General features: G+C 36.7%; 1 long non-coding RNA gene across 1 annotated transcript in view; it reads left to right on the top strand.

Moving 5' to 3' along the window:
* Positions 1-20,425, top strand: part of LOC113592825 (uncharacterized) — a 359,370-nt gene that overhangs the window by 36,320 nt on the left and 302,625 nt on the right. The window lies entirely within an intron of this gene.

Below are 20,425 nucleotides of genomic sequence, written 5' to 3'. Positions count from 1 at the left end.
GTTGCCTGAACACTCAGCTTCTGTAGCTATAACCAAGGTCCTCCACAAGTTGGCCTTTGTTCTCCTTCACCATGTCCTTCAGCTCCGCAGAATGCTGCAGCTAAGTGTCATCAAATCACACTGTCCGGGTTCAGACACATGCTTGCTTACCAGCATTGTGATGCCGGGTACCATAGTTAACCTTGCAAAGCCCCAGTTTCCTCATGGATAAGATAGGAATAATGATATCTATATCATAGTGTTGCTGGGTTAAAATAGATGGTCACGCATGTTAAATGTTCAGTATGGGTCGGTTGTGCAACTCAGAAACATTTTAATTCAGTAGATATTGTTTGAAAGCTTTCTATGTACTAGGTATATACTATGCTCCCAATCTGAACGTCAGGTGCTGTATTAGTTTGGTGGGCTGCTGTAACAAAATGACACAGACTGGGTGGCTTAAGCAACAGATTTATTTATTTATTTATTTATTTATTTATTTATTTATTTATTTTCTCACTGTTTTGGAGGCTGGAAATCCAAGATCAAAGGTGCTGGTAGGGTTGGTTGGTTTCTCCTGAGGTCTCTGCCTCTGACTTACAGATGGCCACCTGGTCACTGTGTCCTCACATGGCCTTTTCTCTGTGCCAAGTATCCATGGTTCTCTTCCTCTTCTAAGGACACCAATCATATTGAATTACTTCCCTCCCCAAATGATCTCATTTTAATTAAATTACTTCATTAAAGATCTTATTTCCAAATATACTTACATTTTGAGGTATTGAGGGTTGGGCTTTTCACCTGTGAATTTAGAGAGACACAATTCAGCCCATAATAGATACTAAGTCAGAACTCTGCTATTTCAAACAAAGAGTTAGGAGGACCTGGAATACTTTCCTCTACTTTTCCACTTGGTAAAAGCTGTTTTCAGAGAAGGTAACACTCTCTGTTATATTCAGCCTAGCTTAAACAGTTTTTCCTCTACAGAGATCCTGTTGTACTCACATACACACCTAGATGCAATTCCTTAGATGTAACCTACTGTAACAATTAGTATATTTCATCCACCCCATCTAATACATGTATATATGTACACACACATATTGTGTATACATGTGTTTTTAAAAGAAAATGGATTTTAAAAAAATTTGTTTTTAACATTCATTCATTTTGGAGAGACAGAGCATGAGCAGGGGAGGGGCAGAAAGAGAGAGAGAGAGACACGAAATCTGAAGCAGGCCCCAGGCTCTGAGCTGTCAGCACAGAGCCTACTGTGGGGCCCAAACCCATGAACCATGAGATCATGACCTGAGCTGAAGTCGGACACTTACCAACCAGGCACCCCAAAGAAAATGGACTTTTAATAGTCCATATCCTCAGTTAGAATGGAAGCTCCATGGGGAAAGGGGCTATTTTGATCATTACCACATCAGCAGACCCTAGAACAGTGCCTTGACATAGTATGTGCTGACTCTCTTATTATTATTAGCTCAAAGATCAGAAACTCCTTCCTAAATAGTCAAGAGCTCCTTAAGAGCAGGGAGTATGTCTCCTTTCTCCTCCTGTTCTCCATAACTTGCTCAATAAATTTGTTGAACAAAATCATGCAGGTTTTCACAAGCTGACATTCATGTCTGAAATTATTTGTGTGGACTGTAATCAGAGAAGTAAACATGTTTGTTTGGATTCAAGAGGTGAGACCTGTATGTATATCCTTTTGATTATGAAGCCCTGATTAAATGAAAAGAAGGGCTTCTGAGTAAAAATATTGAGCGGAAATTGAGACCAATTGCTAACAGTGTATTTCTGTCTTTGAGATTTTCTTTTCTGCACACAAACTTGGTTTGATGGTTTTGACTGACTTGACCATGCCTTGAGGCAAAGAAATATGATAACTATGTACCTAGGGGTGGATTAAGACAAAATAAAGGGCCATCACAGGGCTCTATCCAATTCTGGCTCTGCACAACTCCCTCTGGGTAAATCCTATAGCTTACACCTGTCCAAGGCAGCAGAAACCTAGACCATCACATCTGTCAATGGCTGCCCAAATAATTAAAGCCATCTGTGCCCAGCCTCCCAACACATCTCTGAATCTGTACGCAGCTCCATAATTTTGCCAACAAGAAATAGCTCCAGAACCGTTATGGTTAAATAATTTTTTTAATGAAATAAAAAGAAACTAAAAAGATAATTTTTTTTCTCCCTCTTGACCACCTCTATAAAAGGTTCCGTTAAATACAGCAGCTGAGATGTTAGGGAAGTCTTCAAGATAGAGATTCTAAATCTCCAAATTGAGTTAGAGGTCAGTGCATGTATTTGCCTGAATTGTTTTGTTCAGCACAGGGAATCCAACCTACCTGCTCTCTTTGTGCATCTAGTGATGAATGTGTTGACTGATTGGAATGCAGCCAAATGCTATTTCATGTTGAGTCTTCTCCTCAGGGTATTATGAGGCCGCGCAGGGCAGTGTGAGACAGAACAATGCGTGGTTAAGAGCTCAGACTCTCAAGTCAGACACAACCAAGTGGGAGTCCAAGCCTTGTCACTCTCTTGACCTTGGGCAAATTATTTGGCCTTGCTACATCTGTTTCTTCATCTGTAAAATGGAAATGATAATATCTATTTCATTAGTTATAGTAAATATTACGTGAGAAAATGCATGTTATACACTTAGCATACTCCTTGGCACATGGTTGGCATGCAATAAATATTAGATACTATAGTTTTTGTTATTGTGCTTACTAAGAGTCTCAGGTCACACAGCCTCCAGGCTCCCAATTCTATTTTTTTTTTTCTTTAGAGAGAAAGAAGAGAGCGCACAAGCAGAGGGGAGTGGCATAGGGAGAGAGAGAGAAAAAGAGAAGGAGAGAGAATCTTAAGTAGTCTCCTCACTCAGTGCGAAGTCCAATGAAAGGATCAATCCCACGACCCTGGAATCATGACCTGGGCTGATATCAAAAGTCAGATGCTCAACTGACTGAGCCACCCAGGCACCCCACCCCCCAATTCTATTTCAAATTCAATAGAATTGCTGTATTCTTCAGTTGGTTCTTGCTAATTGACAAAATCTCTGGAATGAGGTGATAGAAGTAACTCAGAATTACCTGCCTTTGATTGGTCAATTAGGAAACAAATTCAGAAGACACTTCCTATCTGCCAGACACCGTGTTAGGTACATTTTCTCTCCAACTATCATTTATCCTCAGGGGATCCCTATGAGGTAGCTGCTGTGAATGTCTCCCCTCTCCATTGGTTAGTCTGCTGGCTTTTCAATGGCCACACATCTCTAATAATGTGAAAGCTGTGACTATATTGTGGTCATTTTTTGTTTGCCCAGAATTCTTCACTTTGGTTAATCTCTTTTTACCCATCCTATAGTAATTCAGTTCGATCCCTTTGGTTTGAGTGAGACTGAATCCATCTTTCCTGGGATGAAAGGGATGGTAACAAAGACTCAGGACTAGATACAGAGATTGCTGTGGTATGGCCAACTTATTTCTCAGGGCCTCACGTTGAAGGAAAGAGAGTCTCTTTTTTATTGAAATTGTAAGAAGTATATTCATGGAAACTTGGAGAACTTGAAAGTTATATACATTTACCACTTGCCTAGAGCATACTTAAAAATAAAGACAACACAGAGAAAAGGAGAGAGAGAGATTGAGATTTAATAACATCTTCGAAACCCCTGGATGCAGATGTGCTTGAAACTAGTTATGTAAGGCAATAAATTCTCATTGTCTTGGGCTAGTTTAAGTTGAAATCCTACTAATACAGTTCTAGCTAACAATCAGTTCTGTGGAGTCCCATGCTGCTTTATCACACTGTGTAAGAATATTATGTTTGAACAAAGGATGTTTCCTTTTTGTGCAAATAGCTTTTCTACACACTAGCTTTACTTGGGATCAGTAATATTCTTCTCCTAAATAGGTTAGTCTAACTCCTATACTTAAATGCACATATGTCCATAAAATGTTTATATAGTTTTAAAACTTGTTTTATTCATCTGTTCCCTAGATTTCAAATTCATTTAGCAGTGAGGTAGCTTTATAATTTGTGAAAAAAAAATAGCATATAACATTGGCATTAACAAGGTAGCTTTAGTATGGCGAGAGAAGTATTAACTTTGATATTCAAAAATATATATGATGGACTATCAGCTCTGTGACTTTGTAGTTGCATGAGCTTGGGCAAATTGGCTACCTTCTTGGTACCTCAATTTCTTTATCTACCAATGGAGATAATAGTACCTACTTCACAGGGTTAACATAAGAGTTAAAGAGATCATGCTTACAAAACTGGGCCAGAACATTTTTTTTAAACCAGTTTAGCTTGGTATCTAGTGCCATAATCAGGGATTTTATGAGTATCATTGGATAATAGTGATCGTTTTTCTCTTTGGGAACATTTTTTTAAGTTATAGGGATGTACAAAGAAGAAACAACAATCACCCATACTCTCTCTTTGCCTTGCCAAAATAAGTCACTGTCAACATTTTTGGGATATTTGTATCTTTTTAAAGTATCTGTACATATTTATTTTTAAATTTATGCAAACAGTAGATCAGTTATAACTTAAAACATTTAGACCATTACAGAAGAAATTATAGTCTCCTGAAAACTCCTATCCCCATATGGATCTCCTCCCAACCAAAGAGTACTAAGAGTATACTCTGATGAATTTGATAAGTTTCCAAAATTCTTTATATTTTTTCATACATATCTATATATTGGGAGAAATATAAAATATTGGTTTCTGGGTTTTTTGACTGATCCATGTTAGTATGTGGAAATCTACTTTTATTTCTTTGAACATTTTATAGTAATTCTTTGTGTTTATGGACTTGTTTTCATTCATTTTTCTGTGGATAAATATTTTTTTAAGGTTTTTCATATTACAAACAATATTGAATTATGTCTTTTGTGTGTACATGCAAGTCTTTATCCAGAACAGCTATGTAGAAATAAATTGCTGGGTAATTTAATAGATACCACCATCTTGCCCTTCAGATCAATTGTACTAATTTCAAGGTCATGAGCAGCTATGTTTTAATTTTACTCTCCCACCCCTCAGCCCTGCCCTTGCTTGTCTACACTTGATATTATCAAACTTTTTTCTCTTTGTCAAACTGATAGCATAATGGTAAATTCACTGCTATTTTAATTTATATTTTCTGATTACCAACGAGGCAAAGCCATCTTTCATAAGGCAATTCTGATTTCATCTTCTGTAATTACCTGTTTGTGTCCTTGAAACTATATCATTGGCTTTTAGACTTTTTAAAATAGATATGTAAGAACTATTTGAAAGCTTCAGATGTTTATCTTGGTCTGTTTTGTATCTGAATGTTTTATTTTATAGCTGTGACTATTTTGTCCCAGATGCTCTCCTGTCTTTCACCTTTTTTCATGTTCAAATTTCTTTTTTTTCTTTTTATTTTTTTCTTTCTATTTTTGCTACATAACTGATTTTAACAAATTCTTTGCAACTCCAGCATCTTGTTATTGTCCTTCATTATCCTGGCATAAAATTAGATTTACTCTTTGAAATATGGACCTTCAATTCAACTCAAACTTATTTCTGCCTGTGAATAGGACAATCTTTTGGATTCCTGTTATATACCATTGATCTATGTTTCTTTTCTTCAAATAATACCACACTGTTTTAAGTACTGTGGGTTTGTTTTATGCCTTGATTTCTGGAATGACATAAATGACAAAAATGACTTTTATTGTATTTGTAAAGGTTTTTATAAGGCAGAAAGAAAAGTTAATGAGCACAACTGTGTGCCAAGCACAGAAGTCCTGTTCATATTTTATCTCATTTTATCCTCATGTCAGCCATGTGAAGGAAGTGGCATTGACAGACTTTTGCAGATGGGAAAACAGAAGTTCAGCGGAGATACCTAACTTTCTCAGGGTCACATAGCATGTAAGCAGTGGAATGAAGATTTGAGTTCATGTCTATCTGACTCTAAAGTTCACTTCTTTCCTTGACATCTCCCACATTCCTAGGTTCAGACCATCCTTGAGGAAAACAGTAATATCTGCCAATTCCATTCATTTTTGAAGCTGTTTTATTCTGCAGATAAGATCCTTAATATTGCAGAAAGCTGAAAGATGAGGCTGTACTTTAATCAACTATGTATAAGTTATGCTGAGGACAAGAAAGATAAGGGAAGCAAAGCCTTTGGCAAAGTTGACCAACTATTTCTTATTTTAAGGACAATCCTGACGCCACCCCCCACCTCTTAGCCTTACGTTTTCTTATTCCTGCTAATTAGTTCCAAATGTTCTTCAGTTTTCTGTCTTCTCTTCCTCTAGACAGAAACCTAATGCCAGCAATGGGCACCAAGCCTTCCCTTTGGCCTTTGCTCCTTATGGCCTGGTCACTGCCTTCAGCAATTAGTAAATCATGGACAATTTCAGCTGTCACACAGTCTTGGATTTGACTCTGACCCCTCTCTGGAATCTGAAGTCTCTTGAACCAGACTGCCATTTTACCAAATGGGCTTTCTTCCTAGAGAGGAACATAAAATAGACTTTGGACTCATGCTGCAGAGGTTCCTGGCTATAGATTGCCACTTGGGCTTTGAAATCTTTCCAGTTTTCACCTGAGAAGCAGGTAGTTATATTTATCAGGTTGTTCACTTTGCCATGGAATAGGAGAAGTCTAGACTTCCCCCCTTCTCTTTTAAAGAAGAATGAGAGCCTGTCTCTGTTGATTTATGATCTTGGAAAGAGGAGAAGGGCACAAGATAAAAGAAGAGATGAGGAATGCTATGATAGAGTGGGTAACACCTGAGGAATCTCTCCCGCCTGGAGACGAGAGATCTTATAAGCTACTGAAGACAGGCAGGGTTTTTAAATTTTTTTTTTTAACCCTTAAAATGTGAAACTGCATCTACTCTGACTTTTCCATGCTGAGGACTTTGATGTCCTACCTAGCTGGTAGCTAGGTCTCAAGGAAGGATTTCTGAACATGGAGAAGCTTTTTCCTCACTGAATGGCTCAGTTCCATTTCCTATAGCATGATTGAGGAAGGCTGATGAGTAAAAACATGTTCTCGTATTTTTAGACAAGTGAATGATTGAAATTATTGCATATGAAAACCAAACGCTTCACAGGGAAGGATGTTTATGATTCAGAGCTGACCTGACTTTGGTCTGGCAATTTGACTTACATCTTGACTAGTCCTTTTGCATCTGAACCCAATGAAATACACATAGATCAAGAGCACAGGGCCACGGAGATGGTAATGGGAAAAAAGGAGATGGGAAGGCCAGGAGAGCAGAGTTACAAGAGAGACCACATGCCCTTACTTGCCAATCTGATTTTGGAGAACAGCCAACCATTAAATGCAATGATCACACTGTCATACTGCTGAATTTGGGAGATTGTGATCACATCAGTGCACAAACTGTTTTCTTCCACTCAGAACACTTTAGAGTCTAACCTTGAGGAAGGTTGAGGACATGCCATATAGCACAGTGCCTCTGAAACACTGAAAATGTGGCTGAGTCAGATTGTAAGAGTGAGAGTCAACTTAACTGCATTCCAATTACAGCTTTGCCTCTTCCTATATTATCCTGGGTGGGTCTTGCGCAATTTGAACTGTGGGTTTCTGATAAGTTAAGTGGTGAATTAAATAAGGTAAGTTTTAACTTCCTTTCAAGGTGAATAGGGATATGGAGATCTTAACAAGTACCTGTTAGCTGCAAAGTATCGTATTTTCTTGTGCAGGGAATCCTAGATGAGTGATTGTTGGTAAGCATGAAGTAGTGCAAATGGAAACGCCATCTAGGGCTCATACTAGATGAGTCTTCCCAGTCATTGATCCTTTTTCAAATTCAAGAAGAGAGTGTGAAGCTGACATCAAATTCTCTGTGGTCAGAGCCTCTGCTTATGGTCTGCATTAACCAGTTGAAGAAAACCCCTTTTCTACCTCAGACTTTAATGGTTTCTGTGCACTGTAGTCCCTCAGTGCCATTGTTATCTTGTTCAGCATGAGCTCAGGTGCAGTTTTCTGTGTATGCTTAAAGCTAACTAGACAGCTCTAGTTTCCAGAAGCAACTTTTGTAGGAAACCTTCCCCAAATATGTTCAAAGAACTGGAATTCTGAGACACAGCTTTCTTGAGATGTGCTTGGGGATTATCACATCTTAAAAAAAAAAAAAAAATATATATATATATATACACACACACACACATATATTTATATTTATATAATTTAAAGTTTATTTATTTTTGAGAGAGAAAGCATGAGCAGTGGAGGGACAGAGGGAGGGAGGGACAGAGAGAATTCCAAGCAGGCTTCATGCTGTCAGAACTATGAGATCATGAGTTGAGCTAAAGTCAAGGGTCAGAATGATCAACCAGCTGAGCCACCCAGGTGCTTTTAAAGAGGGGCGGGGCGGGGGGGGGACCATTGTGGAAGTGAAAATTAATGATCTGTAGACCTGGGGTTTTCCTTCTAGTAATGTCCAAGTAAGCTAATATCAAACTAACTTTTCTGCAGATAATAACTAAATTCCAAAATAAAAATATAAAAAATAGCAATCTAAAGGCTTAAGAGTGAACAAACACAGGCACATTTTGAAGGAAAGTCCATATCTGGAAAAAGAGAATAGCAGTGGGTGATTTCTTCCTTTTGTGTGTTTATGTGTATGGTTTTTAGCCAAAAGACAGGTCCTAGTCTGTGTCATTCAGTTTGGCTAAAATGGAGATATAACAGCTGGAATTGATCATCCTTGAATAAACAGTAAACAGAGTTCAGAGCAACCAGGGGTGCTAGAAAGTGAAGGATGGAGGGAATATGAGAAAGGAGAGAACCAGGGAGGGAAGCCCTAAGTTCTGTGCATAACTTTACCCAGATACCTGGCTGACCTTTGAAACATGCATACACAAAACAGGTTACAAGTCGACTCGTTAAGGCTACATAACTGAAATACGGGAATGAGTTACAACCCAAGGACAGAGTTATAATTTGAGGCCAAATTAATTGCTCGCTTAAAGGAGTCAACACTCTTTGGAACAATACAAGAGAATCCAGAGTGTGATATTAACAGTATGATAGTACGCTATAGTATGATATTAACAGTATCCATGATATAATCCAAAATTATTCAGTATAGAAGAAAGAGTAGAAGAAATACAAATGACATAAAAATATGAAAATAAATTCATTCCTACTGGCAATCAAAGAAAGCCAAAAAGAACAATTAATTAATTTTAACTTTTCAAATTAGCAAACATTTAAAAAAATGACCTATGCTAGCAAAGGTATCAGATGGACCCTCATCTGATGCTGTTTGGAGTGTAAATAGTTATAAATTTCTTTAAAACCAATTTGGCTAGAGATACTACAATGCCTAAAATAGTTTATAACCCTTCTCCCAATAATTCCACTTGTAAAAATGTATTCCAAAGAATTATCAGCTGTGCAGATTTTATATGATATTCCTAAAATATTTATAATATAATTAAAAATAATCTAACCATCTGAGATTGAGGGGATGGTTAAAACAATTAAATATAATGGAGTAATTTGCAGACATTAAATTATCTTTCAAACAAATGCTGAAGACAAAGGGAAGAGTTCAGGATATAATTTTGAGAGAAAATGGTAGGATATAAAGGAGACATACAGGTAATTTTAATTTTCTTCTCTATACTTTCCTGTATTTCTCAAATTACACAGAACATGAATCTCTCTCATATTAAAGAGATAACATTTTTTTAAAAAATGTATCTACTCTCCATATAACAAAGGAGATTAAAAAAAATTTTTTTTAATATTTATTTTTGAGACAGAGAGAGACAGAGCATGAACGGGGCAGGGTCAGAGAGAGGGAGACACAGAATCTGAAACAGGCCCCAGGCTCCGAGCTGTCAGCACAGAGCCCAACTCGGGGCTCGAACCCACGGACCGTGAGATAATGACCTGAGCTGAATTCGGACGCCTAACTGACTGAGCCACCCAGGTGCCCCACAAAGGAGATTTTCAAAGTTGTTTATTTGACTCACTGTCAGCGCTTGTTTTAACTTCCTCTTGCACCCCTCCTGACCCCTGACTCTTAACTGATGTTCACCTACCTTCCCCTTTTCTCTCACAAGTGCTCCCTCATCCTGTTTAAGACTAACTACTCAAGGTTGGTTCCCTCCTCACTCACATTCTTGGGAGCTTCAATTCCTTAGTTACCTGGATCTCTTCTGCTTTCTTCAACCTCTCTTTCTGCTCATTGCAAAATAGTCAATGGAATCACGACAGTCAAGATGATGAATCGCTGGTCTTACAAGAAACATTTTTATAAATGTATTTATTTAAATTCAACTTAGTTAACGTACAGTGTAGTATTGGTTTCAGGAGAAGAACCCAGTGATTTATCACTTACATATAACACCCAGTGCAACAAGTGGCCTCCTTAATGCCCATCACCCATTTAGCCCATCTCTCCCCCCACCATCCTCCAGCAATGCTGATTGTTCTCTGTATTTAAGAGTCTCTTATGGTTTGCCTCCCTCTCCATTTTTATCTTGTTTTTTTCTTCCCTTCCCCTATGTTCATCTGTTTGGTTTCTTAAATTCCACCTATGAGTATTTGTCTATCTCTGCCTGACTTATTTCATTTAGTATAATACATTCTAGTTCCATCCATGTGTTGCAAATGACAAGATTTCATTCTTTTTGTTGGCTGAGTAATATTCCATTGTGTGTGTGTGTACCACATCTTCTTTATCCATTCATCGGTTGATGGACATTTGGGCTCTCTCCATAATATGTTTATTGTTGATAGTGCTGCTATAAACACTGGGATGAATGTGCCCATTCAAATCAGTATCTTTGTATCCTTTGGGTAAATACCTAGTAAGTGCAATTGCTCAGTCTTAGGGTAGTTGTGTTTTTAATTTTTTGAGGAATCTCCATACTGTCTTCCAGAGTGGCTGCACCAGTTTGCATTCAGACCAACAGTGCAAAAGTGCTCCTCTTTCTTCACATCCTCACCAACACTTGTTGTTTCCTGAGTTGTTAATTTGAGCCATTCTGACAGGTGTGAGGTGGTATCTCATTGTGGTTTTGATTTGTATTTTCCTGATGATGAGTGATGTTGAGCATCCACAAGAAACATTTTAAAAATGTTCTCTATTGTCCCCAAAATGTCTTTTTGTAAGTTGAGATATAACTGACTTAAATGTGTTTCAGGTTTCCCATATTCTTTTTTTTTTTTTAATTTATATTCATTTTTGAGAAAGAGTGTGAGCAGGGGAGGGGTAGAGAAAGAGGGGAACAAAGGATCCGAAGCAGGCTCCACACTGAAGGCAGAGGGCCCAAAGTGGGACTTGAACTCACGAACCATGAGATCATGACCTGAGCTGAAGCCGAGGTCAGACGCTTAACCCCCTGAGCCACCCAGGTGCCCCTACCATGTGAGTTTCAGGTGTGTAATATAATGGTTCAGTATTTATATGCACCACAAAATGATCACTTATTAGAAATAAGTCTAATTACCTACCATTGATCACCACACAAAGTAACAAATTTTGTTTTCCTTGTGATGAGAACCTTTAAGATTTACTTACTTTTTAAAAAAATTTTTTAACGTTTATTCATTTTTGAGAGACAGAGAGAGACACATTGTGAGTAGGGGAGGGGCAGAGAGAGAGGGAGACACAGAATCCGAAGCAGGTTCCAGGCTCTGAGCTGTCAGCACAAAGCCCAACACGGGGCTCGAACTCATGAACCATGAGATCGTGACCTGAGCCGAAGTCGGACGCTCAACCGACTGAGCCACTCAGGCGCCCCAGATTTACTTTCTTAGTAACTTTCAAATATTCACTATAGTCACCATGCTATACATTATACCCCTGTGGCTCATTTATTTTATAACTGGAATTTTGTACCTCTTGACCCTTTTCACCCCTTCACCTACACCCTAGCTTTTTTCTTCTCTGGCCGCCTCTAATCTCTTCTCTGTATCTATGAGTTTTGTTTTGGTTTTTGTTTATTTTGTTTTTAGACTCCAGATATAAATGAAATCAGATAGTGTTTGTCTTCCTCTTTCTTATTTCACTCAACATAATGCCCTCAAGGTCTATCATGTTGTTACAAATGGCAAGATTTCATTCATTTTTATGGCCGAGTAACATTTCATTGTACATACATATACCTTTATCCACTCATCCATCAATGGACACTTATTTCAATATCTTCACTTTTGTAAATGATGCTCCAGTGAAACTGGGGGTGCATATAACTTTTTGAATTCATGTTTTTGTTTTCTTCAGATAAATTTTCAGAAGTGGAATTGCTGGATCATATGATAGTTCTATTTTTAATTTTTTAAGTACCTCCATACTCTTTTCCATAGTGGATGCAATGATTTACATTCCTTCCAACAGTGTGGAAGGGTTCCCTTTTCTCTATATCATCTCCAATACTTGTTATTTTCTGTCTTTTTGATAATAGCCATTCTAACTGGTGTGAGGTGATATTTCATTGGGTTTGATTTGCATTTCCCTGATGATGAGTGATGTTGAGCATCTTTTCATGTAGCTGTTGGCCATCTGTATGTTTTCCTTGAAAAACTGTTCAGATCTTCTGCCCATTTTTTATCTGATTTTTTTGTTTTTTTTTCTATTGAGTTGTATGAATTCTTTATATATTTTGGATATTAACTCCTTAACAGATATATCATTTGCAAATAACTTCTCCCATTCACTAGGTTGCCTTTTCATTTTGTTGATGATTTCCTTTGCTGTGTAAAAGCCTTTTCATTTGATATGGCCCCATATGTTTATTTTTGCTTTTGTTTTCTTTGCTTTTGAAGTCAGATCCAAAAATTCATTGCCAAGACTGATATTGAGGAGCCTATGTTTTCTTCCAGGAGGTTTTTAGTTTCAGATCTTAGTTTCAACTCTTTAATCCATTTTGAGTTTATTTTTGTGCATGGTGTAAGATGGTGATCAATTTTTATTCTTTGGGGGACACCTAGGTTGCTCAGTCCATTAAGCATCTGACTCTTGATTTCAGCTCGGGTCATGATCTCACAGTTCATGAGATTGAGCCCTGCATTGGGCTCTACGCTGTAGTGTGGAGCCTGCTTGGGATTCTCTGTCTCTCTGCCTCTGTCCCTCTGTTTCTTTGCCTTCCCCCTCCCAATTGCTCACACACACATGCTTGCTGTCTGTCTCTCAAAATAAATAAATACAACTTAAAAGAAATTCATTCTTTTGTATGTGGCTATCCAGTTTCCCCAACACTGTTTATTAAAGAGACTGTCTTTCCCTGTTGTATATTCTTACATCCTTTGTTGTAAGGTAATTCACCACATTTGTATAGGTTTATATCTAGGCTTGTCATTCCATCAAAGTAAGTGTCTGTCTTTATGCTAATACCAGACTGTTTTGATTACTATGGCTTTATTATATAGTGTGAAATCAGGGAGCACGATGCCTCCATCTTCAAATACCCATTATGTTTTATTTTAAGTGAAAATTATTTTTTGGTGGGGGAGGATTTCAAAAATAATTTTTTATCATTGTGAAAAGAAAAACTAAGACAATGAAGAAGTTAGAAAACAGAAAGCAAATATCTCTTCTTTGTCTGCCAATATCTCTTCTTTGTCTCACTGTTCAGACATAATCCCACACTCTGTATTAGTGAGTAAATAGGTTGATAGGTAGAAAGATGAATGTGTGTGTGTGTGTGTGTGTGTGTGTGTGTGTGTGTGTGTGTGTATATGTTAGCATGGATGGATGGATGGATGAATGGCTGACGGACAGCTAATTTGGGAATGAATGGAATCACACATTATAGCTTAGGACCATGACAAAAATGACTCTAAAGTTATTCTAATAGAATAGCAGAATAGTTAGAAAAAAAAAGCTTTTAAAAGAAAATATAATGGAAGAGGAAGGTGCTTCCTAGAATTAAAATAAATTATAATAAATTTAAATATTGAGATATGGCCTGATTATTACCTGCATTTTTCATAAAATTCAGAATTTTGCCAACATTTTTCCATGACAATAAATGTGAATCTACATATCATTTAAAATTTTTTTTTTCAACGTTTATTTATTTTTGGGTCAGAGAGAGACAGAGCATGAACGGGGAAGGGGCAGAGAGAGAGGGAGACACAGAATCGGAAACAGGCTCCAGGCTCTGAGCCATCAGCCCAGAGCCCGACGCGGGGCTCGAACTCACGGACCGCGAGATTGTGACCTGGCTGAAGTCGGACGCTTAACCGACTGCGCCACCCAGGCGCCCCTACATATCATTTTAATTGTGCATAGTTTCTATTTTATAAATGTTCTACTTAGTTTTAAAAATGCTCTAAGGAATGAATATTTAGCTTGTTTCCTGTATTCACTATTATAAGCAATGCTTTAATAAATGTCTTGCTATTCATATGTTTAAAAAATTTTCTCATGATTTCCTTAGAAGATTTGCTGGATCAGAGTCATGTTTTAAATTTTGATATGAATTGCCATTTTTCCTTCAGAAGAAGTAGGCTAATTTATGTACTTCTACCATCATTTTGTAAGAGTGCTTATTTTCTGCATTTTACGAACTCTCGATATTATAAATTTTGTAAATTGTTACCAATATAATGGGTGAAAAATGTTTTCTTGTTTAAATTTGAATACTTGCTTATTTATTGATGTTTTGCATCTTTCATATGCTTATTAATCTTTCAAATTTCTTTTGATTTTCTAGTTTATATCTTTTGACTCTTTACTTTTTAGCAAAACAATACATATGGATAGTTTAAATGTTCCACTAGGACAACAAGGATGATTAGCAAAAAATAGCATTTCTCTCTTCCATTTTTCTTCCCCTCCCAATCTTGTTATGCCAAGGTAACCATGCTCAAGTTTTTTCAGTGTTTTTTTTCTGCTATTTATATATTTAATTTTATGTTTCTAAATTAAATGCTTCTTTACTACTTCATTTTTAATTTCAACAATTATTCTCAATTTCCTACTGGATAAGAGGGAGATGTAGCTTTTCTTCCACATTTCCTGCATTCCGACTTATCTCTCCAGACCCATCCAGTTCTCTTTGATCAGCTTTCCAGTATAGGTCTGTCTTAAATCTGGGGTAAATTTATATTCACGTTTTTCATCATTATTACTTAAATATTGTCCACAGCTCAGTAAGTATTACACATAATTTAGATTTTCTTTCTGGTTCAACTTTTTGTTTTCCCTGGTGTTAATAATTACCTCATTTTGGGTTTTGCTTAATTTTCTTTTTTTTTTTTAAATTTGTTTGTTTGTTTCTTTGGGGGGAGAGGGGCAGAGGGAGAGAGAAAATCCCAAGCAGGCACAGAGCCTGAGATGGGGCTCAAACTCATCAACCATGAGATCATTACTTGAGTCAAGATTCGAACACTTAACTGAACGAGCCACCCAGGTGCCCCAGGATTTCCTTAATTTTCTGTGTATGCAAGACTCTATCACCAAATTCTCTGCCAGAGTGATAAAACTCTTAATGGTTTAAACACTTTGGGTGATCTGTAATTTCTTATTTACTTACTTATTTATTTATTTTAAATATTTATTTTTTTTTGAGAGAGAGAGGGACAGAACGCAAGTGGGAGAGGAGCAGACAGAAGGAGACACAGAATCCAAAGCAGGCTCCAGGCTTTCACAGCTGAGAGCCCAATGCTGGGCTCGAACCCACAAAGCCAAAGATCATGACCTGAGCCGAAGTCGGACACTTAACCGACTGAGCCATCCAGGTGCCCCTATAATTTCCTTTTTAAAAATATAGTCTCCATTATCTTGCTCCAGTCTTAACTACTAGATATTTAGCCTACTGCAGAAATATCTTAGGACTTCTTCTTGCCAATCTGAAATTCCTTTTGCAGCTCCCTTGTGTTTCAGCCCATTTCCCACATTTTTCCTAATTTTGCTCTAAGACATAACTCCACGATAATACTGACAAAGAGTATTTAAAACCATTTTATTTTTGAGTGCTTGTATTTCTCACATTTCATTGATAATTTACTTGAATATATAATTCTTGGTTGGAAACCATTTTTTCCCTTAAAATTTTAAAGGCATTTTTCTTCATTGTTTGTAGCATTCATGGTGGTGTTGGAAAGTCCAAAATTGTCCAGATTCTTGATCTGTTGTGTTTTTGTCTTTCTGTCTGGAAGTTTTCAGAGTCTATTCTTTTTTTGTGTTTGTTTGTTTGTTTTAGTTTAATGTTTTTATTTTTTAAAATTTACATCCAAATTAGTTAGCATATAGTGCAACAATGATTTCAGGGGTAGATTCCTTAGTGCCCCTTGCCCATTTAGCCCATCCTCCCTCCCACAACACTTCCAGTAACCCTCTGTTTGTTCTCCATATTTATGAGTCTCTTCTGTCTTGTCCCCCTCCCTGTTTTTATATTATTTTTGTATTTTATATTATTTTTATATTATATTTATGTTCATCTGTTTTGTCTCTTAAAGTCCTCATATGAGTGAATTCATAGGATTTTTGTCTTTCTCTGACTAATTTCACTTAGCATAATACCCTCCAGTTCTATCCACGTAGTTGCAAATGGAGAGATTTCATTCTTTTTGATTGCTGAGTAATACTCCATTGTATATCTATACCACATCTTCTTTATCCATTCATCCATCGATGGCCATTTGGGCTCTTTCCATACTTTGGCTATTGTTGGTAGTGCTGCTATAAACATGGGGGTGCATGTGTCCCTTCGAAACAGCACACCTGTATCCTATGGATAAATGCCTAGTAGAGCAATTGCTGGGTCATAGGGTAGTTCTATTTTTAGTTTTTTGAGGAAGCTCCATACTGTTTTCCAGAGTGGCTGCACCAGCTTGCATTACCACAGAGTTTATTCTTAAGACACTAAAATTTCATGATGTATTTTACAGCTCTTTTCCATTACTTGGGCTGCTTGGTAGGAATAATCTTTAAGTAAATTTGTGTCCATTGGTTTTAGGAAATTTTTTGTATTATTTCTTTGGTAGTTTCTCTCTGTTCTCTGTCTCTCAGACACACACACACACACTTGCTCACTCTCTCTTTCTAGAACTCCTATTGGTTATATCTCTTGAGTTAGTCCTCTAATTTCTCATAATGTTAGCTCCCATTTTTCTCTCATTAGCTAATTGTTCTCTTTTTTTTAACTGGACGTTTTAAAAAAATTATATTTATTTACTTATTTTGAGAGAGAGAGAAAGAGAGCGTGAGTGGAGGAGGGACAGAGAGAGACACAGAATCTGAAGCAGGCTTCAGGCTCTCAGCTGTCAGCACAGAGCCAGAGGAGGATCAAACCCACAAACAGGGAGATCATGACCTGAGCAGAAGTCAGACGCTTAACTGACTGAACCACCCAGGCACCCCTATATTTTTTTCTAGAAGGTTTTTTAGAATTTCTAGACTGAGATCTTCCAATTTTACCAGATGTTTTAACTATTCATATTATTATGTTCTAGTGGTTCTTTCCTCTTCACTGCATGGTCTCTTTTTATAATGTCCCATTCTTTTTTCTTCATGGATGCTGGCTTCTCTAATTGTTATGAAGATACTATATTTTTAAGCTTTCTTTTTCTCCTTGTGTCATATCTTTTCTTCTATGTTAATTTTGGTTTCTGTCTTTCATATTGGAGGTTTTCCATATATATCTTGTGATCCTTATCTAATTATACTTTGGAATGAGGCACCAGAAAGCCAATTGAAAGCCATGTGTTAGGGGTAGGGAGTTGGTATACTTATGGAACAGTGGGCCATTACTCAGGCATCAGAGCCACTCAACTTTCTGTTCTCTACACTAAGATTTTTTAAAATGTTATGGACGTCTCCCATTTGTATTGTCTCCTCTATTCCTCTGTCTTCACGTCTATACTTTCTCGCTCCTTTACTGTCATTATACTGGAATTCCTGAAGGGAATTTAAGATAAATGTGTACTTTCAAGCTGTGATACCCAACTGGAAATCTCATTTTTCCCCCATTGAGATGTTTGTCATTTTAATATCATTTTAATAATTCTATATATAGTAACAACATTTGTTTATATTTTATTTTATTGTCTTATTTGCTCTTATTTAATTTTCTTTGCCAAAAAAATTTAATCCTTATGTAGTCAGAAAGTTCTCAAGTATATATCGTGTTTAGAAAAAACTTATTCTAAAATATTCTATAACATGTTTTTCAGTTCTTTTTATCATTTTTCCTAATGTTTGAATTTTAACTTTGAGGATAATTTTGCTTATATTGAGATATGGGTATCAATTTATTTTTTTGTAAGTTAAAACTATTGTGATATCTGGCAGAGCTTTTTTCCTAACCAATTACATCTGCATCATATTTTACATACTCATTTATCTGTCTATCCATTTCTAGATTCTCTGTTTTATCTTACGAATAGCCATGCCCATTGCTGGACCTGTGCTATACTTTAAATATTGTATTAGCTTTGTAGTAAATTTTGATATTTTTAATGGCAAATGTCCCCAGCCCTTGGTCTTCTCTGTTATCTTCTTTTTGTGGCTCCTAACTGTAATTTCTGAAATGAAATTTGGGTCAGTTTTCAACTTTGAAAATATTCCATTGAAATTTTTATAGTCTGTATAAAAGTTTAGATTAAATTGGGAGAGAATTCACATTCTTATTTCTTTGAGCCTTCTTAATCTAGAAACATGAATACCTCAGAGGATATTCAGATTGTTACTCTCATGAGGTCCTGTACATTTCTTAATAGTTTCAGTCCAGCTATTGTTGCTATACATGAATATCATAAATTTTCATGTGTTTATCTCAAATTTGCTGTTTTTCCATCATTCTATTATTATTTTTTTTGATGTTTATTTATTTTTGAGAGAGACAGAGACAGAATGTGAGGGGGTTAGGGGCAGAGAGAGAGGGAGACACAGAATCCAAAGCAGGCGCCAGACACCAAGCTGTCAGCACAGAGCCCGATGCAATGCTCAAACTCACGAGCTGTGAGATCATGACCTGAGCCTAAGTCAGGTGCCCAACTGACTGAGCCACCCAGGTGCCCCAATCATTCTATTATTTTTACTTTTTCTTTCTTTTTTTTTTTAACATTTATTTTTGAAGGAGAGAGAGACAGAGTGTGAGCGGGGGAGGGGCAGAGAGAGAGGGAGACACAGAAACTGAAGCAGCCTCCATGCTCTGAGCCATCAGCACAGAGCCCGATGCAGGGCTCGAACCCACGAACTGTGAGATCATGACCTGGACCAAAGTCAGACACTCAACTGACTGAGCCACCCAGGCGCCCCTCATTCTATTATTTTAAAACAATTTTAGTTATTTCTTCCATATTTTAATATCTCATTCAATAAATATTTCAACTCCCAATATGTTCCAGAAAGTGTTAGGCACCAAGGACATAATGTTACTTAAGAAGAGACATGGCGCCTGCCCTTAGGTAGATCATTATATCATTTGCAAATAGTGTAACACTTTTTCCTTTCCAATATATATTCTTATTATTTATTTTTATTATTCTACTTATTGGCCAAATATTCTAATATTTCACCAGTAGGTGTAATGTTTGCTACTAAATTCTGGTTTCTAAAGATCTTAATCATGTTAAGAAATTGCCTTCTGTATTGTGTTTGTAAAAGGTTTGTAATCACAAACAATGTTGAATTTCATCAAAATCCCTTTAATTGTTGATATGTTAACATGTTAAACCACCCTTGAATTCCTGGAATAAACTCCACTTGGTAATTACAGAGTATTCTATTTTTATCCTGCTTGACCCAAACTAATAATGTTTCATTTAGGATTCTTATAGGAATAAGAAAATGATCTATAGTTTTCATTTATGATCCTTTTTGATGTTTGATATTAGGATTACATTAACTTCAAAGTAAATGGGAAGTTCTCCATAGCTGTTTCCATTATGAAACATTTTTAAAAGCACAGTAATTTTTCTTGCCTTTGAAAAGTTGGAAAGAATTCATGGGCAAAGTTAGTTAGATTTCTTTAGTGATGTTCTGTTGACGCCTCTTAATTTTTTTTATATATGTTTATTGGTCTACTCATTTTTAGTTTGTTAAGAATCAGTGTGGGAACTTCTTCCTTAAAAGTGATCCATATATTTGATCAAATGTATTGGAATAAAGTAACATTTATTATCCATTTGTGAGTTTTTACGTGTCTTTTGTATCTGTGATTTTACCATTCTTCACATCCATTTATTTGTATTTTAACCCTCTGGACCTTGGTTAAATTTCTCAGAGGGCTATTTAGTGGGGTTATGCTTTTCAGTGGTAATGTATACATTTTGAATGTCTGTAATTGTTTGGTCAATGGTATTTTGGGTGGAGAAGAAAACACCCGGGTTTGACTTTCTGTCTTAAAAGTAGAAGCTAACGTACAACTATTTGAAGAGATGACAGAAAAGGACAAGATGGAATAGAGAACTATAAAAGGGGGTTTCTGATGGAGTT

The sequence above is a fragment of the Acinonyx jubatus genome, chromosome D4 (genome assembly GCF_027475565.1).
Source record: "Acinonyx jubatus isolate Ajub_Pintada_27869175 chromosome D4, VMU_Ajub_asm_v1.0, whole genome shotgun sequence".
Taxonomy (NCBI): domain Eukaryota; kingdom Metazoa; phylum Chordata; class Mammalia; order Carnivora; family Felidae; genus Acinonyx; species Acinonyx jubatus.
The sequence above is the reverse complement of the archived record's forward strand: the minus strand, read 5'-3'. Positions and strand labels throughout refer to the sequence as shown.